At 41.3% G+C, this 8,870-nt stretch overlaps 1 pseudogene; it reads left to right on the forward strand.

Moving 5' to 3' along the window:
• The first annotated feature begins 7,861 nt into the window (after positions 1–7,861).
• LOC110314028 lies at positions 7,862–8,470 on the forward strand (annotated as a pseudogene).
• The last annotated feature ends 400 nt before the right edge of the window (positions 8,471–8,870 follow it).

Below are 8,870 nucleotides of genomic sequence, written 5' to 3' on the forward strand. Positions count from 1 at the left end.
TGACTGCTCTTCCGAAGGTCTGGAGTTCAAATCCCAGCAACCACATGGTGGCTCACAACCATCCGTAACAAGATCTGACGCCCTCTTCTGGAGTGTCTGAAGACAGCTACAGTGTACTTACATATAATAAATAAATCTTTAAACAAACAAACAAACAAACACACAAGCCACAGCAGTTTGATCACAACACACATGCCAAAATCCCAGGACTCTAGAGGTGGCCGAAGGATGAGAACTTTCCTCATTACATAGTAAGTGGCTGTCTTCAAAAAACAAACATCCAACAACAACAACAAAAATCCAATGGATTCCAGAAAGATCCTCTTTCAGCCACAGCTTGAAATCTTATTATGAGCCAGCTGTCACAGCAGTTAGTTCTCTTGTTAAATAGCTCTCACAATTAGAACTCTCCTTTCTTAAAAACTAAGGATTGGTTTAGGTTTAAAGTTTTGGCTGGGTGGCTTGTTTCATTCGCTCCTTAGTGCCAAGGTAAATCAAGTAAGCTATTAAAAGCACACGCGTTAGGATTCTAATCTGCATTAATCTTTGTCCCTGCTCCTTGAATTATTAGTACTCCCACAACAGGATATATTTAATCTCATCGCCTAAATGAAAAATTTTAATTCACCTAGAAGCAACTATATATAAATGCATGATGAAAATGCATCTATGGTATTGGATATCTATGGGGGGAAACTAATTATGATTCCCCTCAAGTGTTTTAAATTACTTTAGAATCTTAAAAGTTGTGCTTGAAAATTCTATTATATAGATAAATTTTTATGTCAGACAGTTGAAATTGTGCATTTAGAAAAGACCAGGAAGCCATATGAATGCCCCCCAAAGACAGCTTATTTCCTTGATAGTCTATGATTTAAAACAAAACCAGGCATTGGTAGGATAGACCTGTAAGCCCAGTCCTGTGGAGGCTGTGGCAGGAAGCCATTCAAAATCAAAGGTCAGCTTGCTCTACACAATGAGTCCTGGTCACCATAGTGAGATTCTGTCTTAGACAAAGTAAACAGAATTGATTTTCAAAATCCTGCAATATGTAAATACAGAGACTCATCGTCCATCATATAGGAATCTTGGAAATGTGCTCAACCCCTTTAATAGTAGGAGACTTAATGACCATGATCTCTCAGAAACAAAGCATTAAATGAATGCTGTTACTAGTTGGATCCTTAATGAATCGACTTGCATATAATTTGGAAATCCCTGTGGCTTTACTGATGTAAAGGGAACTGGTAACAAAGATCACACAATCCTTTTGCTGGGAGGGTCCATCCTATAACTTTATGAGATGGGGGTCTCAATATCTAGCCCCAGCTAACATAAAATTTGCTTTGTAGACAAGGCTGACCTTGAACTCAGGTATCCACCTGCTTCTGCTTTCTGTGAGTTTGGATTAAAAGCACGCATCTCCATACCCAGCCCAGACTTTATTTATTTATTTTTAGTGTTTTGCCTGCATGTCTGTATATGCACGAAATGCATGCTTGGTGCCTGAGGAGGCCAAAAAGCACAGAATTTTCTGGAACTGGAGTTACAAGTGGTTTGTGAGCCACCATATAGGTCCTGGGAATTGAACCCATGTCTTCTACAACAGCAGCAAGGGTGCTCTTAACGTGAGCCATCTTGTGCCTCCAGACTACTTTTGTAGCTCAACTTCTGCCTGGGTTCTGAGTGACTTTGAATAGTTCACTTCAGCTCCCTGGACTTCAGGTGTTTGCTCTGTAAACTAGAGTTGGACTGGACATTTCTAAGGTCCCTTCTGCCTCTTAAATGTTTTTTTAAGATTTACTTATTTATTATATATAAGTACACTGTAGCTGTCTTCAGACACTCCAGAAGAGGGCATCAGATCTGGTTAGAGATGGTTNTGAGCCACCATGTGGTTGCTGGGATTTGAACTCTGGACCTCTGGAAGAGCAGTCGGTGCTCTTACTCACTGAGCCATCTCACCAGCCCTGCCTCTTAAATTTTTATTGAGTCTGTGAAAATATCTTCCTCCATCTTTGCTAGGATGACAAGAAAAGTTGTGCTGCCATGAAATTTCAGGACACTTAAAAATATTTAGGAAATTAGACAGCTTTGTAGCGAGTATTTTTATTCTTCTTGGCAACAAGAAACTAATTTTGTTCAGCCTCATCAATAGTCTTCTCTGTTCCCTAAATTATGCATGATTTATGATGAAATACAGAAAGCTAATTTCCCCCTGGTTTCTTGTTTTGTGTGAATAAATGGTCCTCTCAGGCTTCCCTTATTAATAACAAGTTCCAATGGACAGAGCACTCACCATTAAATTTTCTTTGTGCTGTAACTACAGCTTAAGACAAAACAAAGTAAGAGTTATGCTTGGTATCTTTCTTCCAGAGAATCAAGAAAGACATGTGCAAAGTGCCATCCAGTATAAAAATGCTATCCCGATAAGCACTGGGAAGCACTAAAGAGGAAGCTAGCAGCAAATGAGCCTTTTCTTTCTCCTCAATAATGACTCTATGGCTAGAAGACAAGCCCTCAAAGGTTAATTTAGTTTATTTCTTGGCATAGGCCTTTGCTTGGTAAGTCTCCATTAAACATGAATTAAAAAGGACACACTTGAAAGTTGCAAACAGCTGGCTTGTGACCGTGCTGAGGGAGGAAATACTTAAAAATGTCATTATCCAGCAGAGGAACCTAATTATACGTCTAGTCTCGCTCTTCTGAAAGGAAGGGTTTCGTTTGCTTCCTTAACTAGACTAGCTCCTCCTGCCTTCACAGCAAGCCCTGTTCCTGGGTTTTCCTCCCGGGGGAGAGAGAGAGAGAGAGCTTGGAAAAAGTAAAGTGCAAGTTTAGTTTGCTTTGGAATCCATCCCCATGCCCTATTAATTAGCAGAGTTTTTGTTTGTTTTGTTTTGTTTTTAATGGTAAGAAAATGTAAAGCTGTTGGGAATATGGGAAGAGTGGCATTCAAATTCAGTATGCTGGATTCCTAATGATCTTTCTGGTGGAAGTTTGATATTGCTCAAAACTCTTCAAGCAGTGAACAGTTTCTCCTCCTCAACCTCTTCCTCCCCCTCCATAAACCCTCCTTCTCCATTCCCTCCTTCTCCACACCTCCTCCTTCATTCACTGCCCACGCTTCTTCTGGCAGTGCTGACAATAAACCTCAGGGATGCTCACACACTGGGAAAGCGGTCTACACAGTGTACAATTACTCCCACTCTTCACTCTCCAATACAGCAAATACAGATTTTCTTAGGGAAAAAATATGAGGCTGAGGCTGTAGCTTAGTTGGCAGAGTCCTTGCCTCATGAATACAGGAGTCTTCGGTTTGATCCTTGGCACTACATAAACACAGTATGGTAGCACAGTCCTCGAAGTCTAGCACTTGGAAAGTGACATAAGAGAAACAGAAATTCAAGGTCATTCTTGTCTATATGTTGAGTTTGAGACCAGCCTGGAATACATGAGAAGCTGTATCAAAAAAAGAAAATCATTATAATATTATTTATAAATGTGGACAAAATGAAAGATTATTGCCTTCAAGGTAAGATATTGGGTTTCCATTGTACACTGTCTTGGACTGTTAATCAAAAAGTTGGTGGTTGGAGGCCACCCAGGAATGGCAGTGTTCCTTTCCCTCTATCTTTTCATGGGTTTATTTTTCTTAAGTGGGACGTGGAGATCTTTTAGCTGGCTGTTGTGGTACTTGTAGCAGTTTGGGAGATGTGGAGGAAAGAAGATTAAGAGTTCAAAGTTATCATTACTACACAGCAAGTTTGAGGCCAGGCAGGAGTTTCTTGAGCCCCAGAAAACAAAACAAAATAAAATACAAACAAAAATTAAACTGAACAAGAAACAAGTGCTGTGGTGGAGCAACTAAAAAGTCTATATTCAAATAATATTTAATAATAATAATATTCAAGCTAATTAACTGTTGATACAGATGACAACATTGATGAGTCTTGAAACAGTATGCTAAGGAAGATAAATCAGACATAAAGGACCACTATTATATAATTGTAATTATATTAAATAATTCAAATAAACATATTAATAATAGCAAGAGGTACATTTCATTAGATTACCAGTGGTTGGGACAGGGATATGTGAAGTTATTCTCAGTGAGCATAGTTTCTGCTTGGGAATAATAAAAATGTTTCAGAAGTAGATAGTACTGGTGTTCGTGCAACATAAATGCAATTAGTGTCATACTTTAAATGGTTAGTTTTAGGTGAGAACACAAAATGAAAACTCCCAATACCAAACACCGGCATCAATTATCAGGTTAGCAATTCTCTAGATATTTTATAAAACGCGAATAAGTCAGTATTCTGGCAAATTAAGAGGCCACCCACAGAGACCAGGGTCAAGAAAGTTCATTCAACTCAGTTAAACTCACCTGTCCCTGTTTTCTTAACAGAAAGAAACATTAGCTTAGTAACCACAGACAGCTGGGCAGTAGCAAGAATAGCCTGCAGCCTACACTCCCTCCCTTCTGCGATTGCGAAAACCCAAGAAAGGGGATGCTGTGTGGGGCATGTTCAAACTGTCTAACCTATGTCCTTATTTCTGAGCACTCATTTTGTGGCATTGGTGCTATGTCGAATACACTTTGGGAAACACTGGGCTAAATAAACTGCATTTCTTAGAATTCTCCACACATCCTAAGAACGATGCTTTGGCATGAAAAGATGTTTGTGACTGCAATGTTGCAAAACCACCGTGGCTAATGGAATCTTACTTTTGTTTTTAAAAAGTATACAAATATACTGTATTTGTCCATGTAGTGTACAGATATATGTGAATATATTTTGCAGATGTGGTGATGATATTTCTTGAATTTTCACAAATAGGCAATCTGTATCATCTTTTCACAAATCTGTTCTCCTGTGGGTTTCCATTCGCACTACTGTTTTTTGTGTGTATCTGTGCATATGAGTTCAGGTGCCATAAAGACCAGAAGGAGGTGTCACATTCCCTGGAGTTGAAGCTGCAGGTGGTAGTGAGTAGCCTGACATGGTTGCTGCGAACCAAACTCCTGTCCTCTTGCTCCAGCCCTCTGTCATCTTTCTTTGAGATGTCTTCTCTAGTAGCTATTTTATTGATATTCTCAAACTGTGGCACCCAGAAATTACCATAATACTCCATGTATTTTGAGAGAAAATACTACCATTATTATTATTATTATTATTATTATTTTGTTTTTTCGAGACAGGGTTTCTCTGTATAGCCCTGGCTGTCCTGGAACTCACTCTGTAGACCAGGCTGGCCTTGAACTTAGAAATCTGTCTGCCTCTGCCTCCCAAGTGCTGGGATTAAAGGTATGTGCCACCACTGCCTGGCTATTACCCTTATTTCTAAACAATTCAGGTTATAAGTAAAATTACATATAAACCAATTGGGCACCAATTGTTTTAATCAAATCTTGGAAAGCAAATGTCTGGTTCTATGCTGATTTCTGCATTGCCTTTGGATTTCATAAGTGCTGCATATCTAGCCCTTTAATGATCTAGTACAATCTAATTCAACATTTTCTATACTACCTAGTTGAGTATAACTATGCTGAATCCTACCCTATAGTTATTTGAAAGACATTTGTCTAATTCACCTTAATTTTCCCTCTTGAGATAGAATCTTGCTATGTAGCCCAGGCTAGTCTCAAACTCAGAATCCCCTTACCTCAGCCTCCACAGTGCTTGGATTAAAGGAATATCACACCATGCCTATTATTACCATCTTTTTATTTCTAAGGGTGGACAACGTGTTCCAGATCCTAACAAATTCCCATTCCAATTCTCTGCATTTACTCAAGTGGTATGATGTTTTGTTGTTGTTGTTGTTGTTGTTGTTGTTGTTGTTTGAGGCAGAGCCTCACTGCAGCCTTGGCTAATTTGAAAGACACAATGAGTCCTGGAATTAAAGGCATGCACTGCCACGCTGGGCCCTATGTTATTAGAACTTTCTACCAAACACTGAAAGAGAAGGGAGCTTCCATAATGATGAGGAAGGCAAGGGATTCCCTGCAGCTTGGCCATAGAATTTGGAGCACCTTTACCACATACCACTTTCTACTTATTGGTCCTGTCATTGGTATCAGTTTTGTTTGACTGTGAGTCCCACAGAGCTCAGTTAGATAAAGTCAAAGTACAGAGATGCCTGGACACAGATGGCAGTGATGGTCAGGGGTTACTGTAATCCACATTATTAGTTCTTGTCCTTATCTGACCCACTTAGACTTGCACGTAGTTCTTCTTCTTCTTCTTCTTCTTCTTCTTCTTCTTCTTCTTCTTCTTCTTCTTCTTCTTCTTCTTCTTCTTCTTCTTCTTCTTGTCTTTTTTTATTGTATATTTTATTCACATTTCAAATGTTATCCCCTTTCTGGATCCCCCCCTCCAGAAACCTCCTATCCCTCCCCCCTCCTCCTGCTTCTATGAGGGTGTGCCCTCACCCAGCCACCCACCCCCACCTCCCTGTCCTCAAATTCCCCTACACTGGGGGCATCGAGTCTTCACAGGACCAAGGGACTCTTCTCCCATTGATTCCCAACAAGGCCATACTTGGCTACATATATGGCTGGAACCATGGGTTCCTCCATGTGTACTCTTTGGTTGGTGGTTTAGATCCTGGGAGCTCTGGTTGGTTGATATTGTTGTTCTTCCTATGGAGTTGCAAACCCCTTCAGCTCCTTCAGTGCTTTCTCTAACTCCTCCATTGGGGACCCCATGCTCAGTCCAATGGTTGGCTGCGAGCATCCACATCTGTATTTGCCAGGCACTGGTATAACCTCACAAGAGATAGCTATATCAGGCTCCTTTCAGCATGCACTTGTTAGCATCCATAATAGTGTCTGGGTTTGGTGCCTGTATATGGGATGAATCCCCAGGTAGGGCAGTCTCTGGATGGCCTTTCCTTCAGTCTCTGCTCCACAATTTGTCTTCATATTTGCTTCCATGAGTATTTTGTTCCCCTTCTAAGAAAGACTGAAGCACCCACACTTTGGTCTTCTTTCTTCTTGCTCTTCATGTAGTCTGTGAATTGTATCTTGGGTATTCTGAGCTTCTGGGCTAATATCCACTTATCAGTGAGTGCATATTATGTGAGTTCTTTTGTGATTGGATTACCTCACTCAGGATGATATGATACATCCATTTGTCTAAGAATTTCATAAATTCATTGATTTTAATATCTGAGTAGTACTCCATTGTGTAAATGTACCACATTTTCTGTAACCATGCCTCTGTTGAGGGACATCTGGGTTCTTTCCAGCTTCTGGCTATTATAAATAAGGCTGCTATGAACATGGTGGAGCATGTGTTCTTATTAGTTGTTGGAGCATCTTCTGGGTATATGCTCAGGAGTGGTATTGCTGGGTCCTCGGGTAGTACTATGTCCAATTTTCTGAGGAACCACCAAACTGATTTCCAGAGTGTTTGTACCAGCTTGCAATTCCACCAGCAATGGAGGAGTGTTCCTCTTCCTCCACATCCTTGTCAGCATCTGCTGTCACCTGTTTTTGATCTTAACCATTCTGACTGGTGTGAGGTGGAATCTCAGGGTTGCTTTGATTTTTCATTTCCCTGATGATTAAGGTTAAAGAAAACTTTGTTTGTTTTCCATTTCTGTTATCATTCTTCCCATACAGTAGCTCCCCGCCCCGGAAAAGTCTGTTTAAACGATATGACCTAGCTTTAAACAGCACACAACTCAGTTACTTCCACCAAACCTGTGCACTGAGGTTTTCCAGAGTGGCTGCTTCCTTATGGTGGCCTCATGTTGCTGCACAGCTTATTCGGAAAGCTTAGAACAAAAGGCTTACATAATAGAAATAAGTTCTGCCTCTCCGCTCGGCCGTTCTCCTGTATTGGAGACAGCCATGGCGCCCAGCCGGAATGGCATGATACTGAAGCTCCTCTTCCACAAGGATTGGCAGCAGTGAGTGGACACTTGCTTCCACCAGCCAGCGTGCAAGATCCTCAGACGCAAGGCCCGGCAGGCGAAAGCGTGCTGCATCACCCCTCGTCCTGTGTCCGGCCCCATCAGGCCCATTGTGAGGTGCTGGACAGTGAGATACCACACCAAGGTCAGGGCTGGCAGGGGCTTCAGCCTGGAGGAGCTCAGGGTGGCTGGCATCCACAAGAAAGTGGCTCGCACCATCCGCATCTCTGTGGACCCAAGGAGGCGAAACGTGCAGCGCCTGAAGGAGTACCTCTCCAAGCTCCTACTTTTCCCCAGGAAGCCTTCTGCTCCGAAGATGGGAGACAATTCTGCTAAAGAACTTAAGCTGGCCACCCAGCTGACAGGACCCGTGATGCCCATCCGGAATGTGTACAAAAAGGAAAAGGCCAGGGTCATCACAGAAGAAGAGAAGAACTTCAAGGCTTTTGCCAGTCTCCGAATGGCCCGTGCCAATGCCAAGCTCTTTGACATCCAAGCAAAAAGGGCAAAAGAAGATGCAAAGCAAGACGTTGAAAAGAAAAAGTAATGCGCTGTTGGAGAGTTGTAATAAATTTTCCATAAAGCAAAATAATAATAATAATAATAATAATAATAATAATAATAATAATAAGTTCTAATCTTCAGTTCCTTAAGATTTTCCCAGCATGCATAGTGGCACATGTTTGTAAATCCAGATCCTGGGAGATGAGGTCAGGAGCATGAGGAGTTCAAAGTCATCTCTCGCTGCCTAGTTTGAGGCCACCCTGGACTCCATGAGAACCTGCCTCAAACAATACAACAATACCAATTTGAAGCCTGCAATCACAAAATGCAGACCATTTCCATGGCTACTTAACATTTCCTCTTGGATTTATTCTCCTACTTGTGCACCACGGGCTCTAGGCAACCACTTATCTCCTTTTCATCATGTAGAATCTAATGTATGC

Source organism: Mus pahari, chromosome X (genome assembly GCF_900095145.1).
Source record: "Mus pahari chromosome X, PAHARI_EIJ_v1.1, whole genome shotgun sequence".
Taxonomy (NCBI): Eukaryota; Metazoa; Chordata; class Mammalia; order Rodentia; family Muridae; genus Mus; species Mus pahari.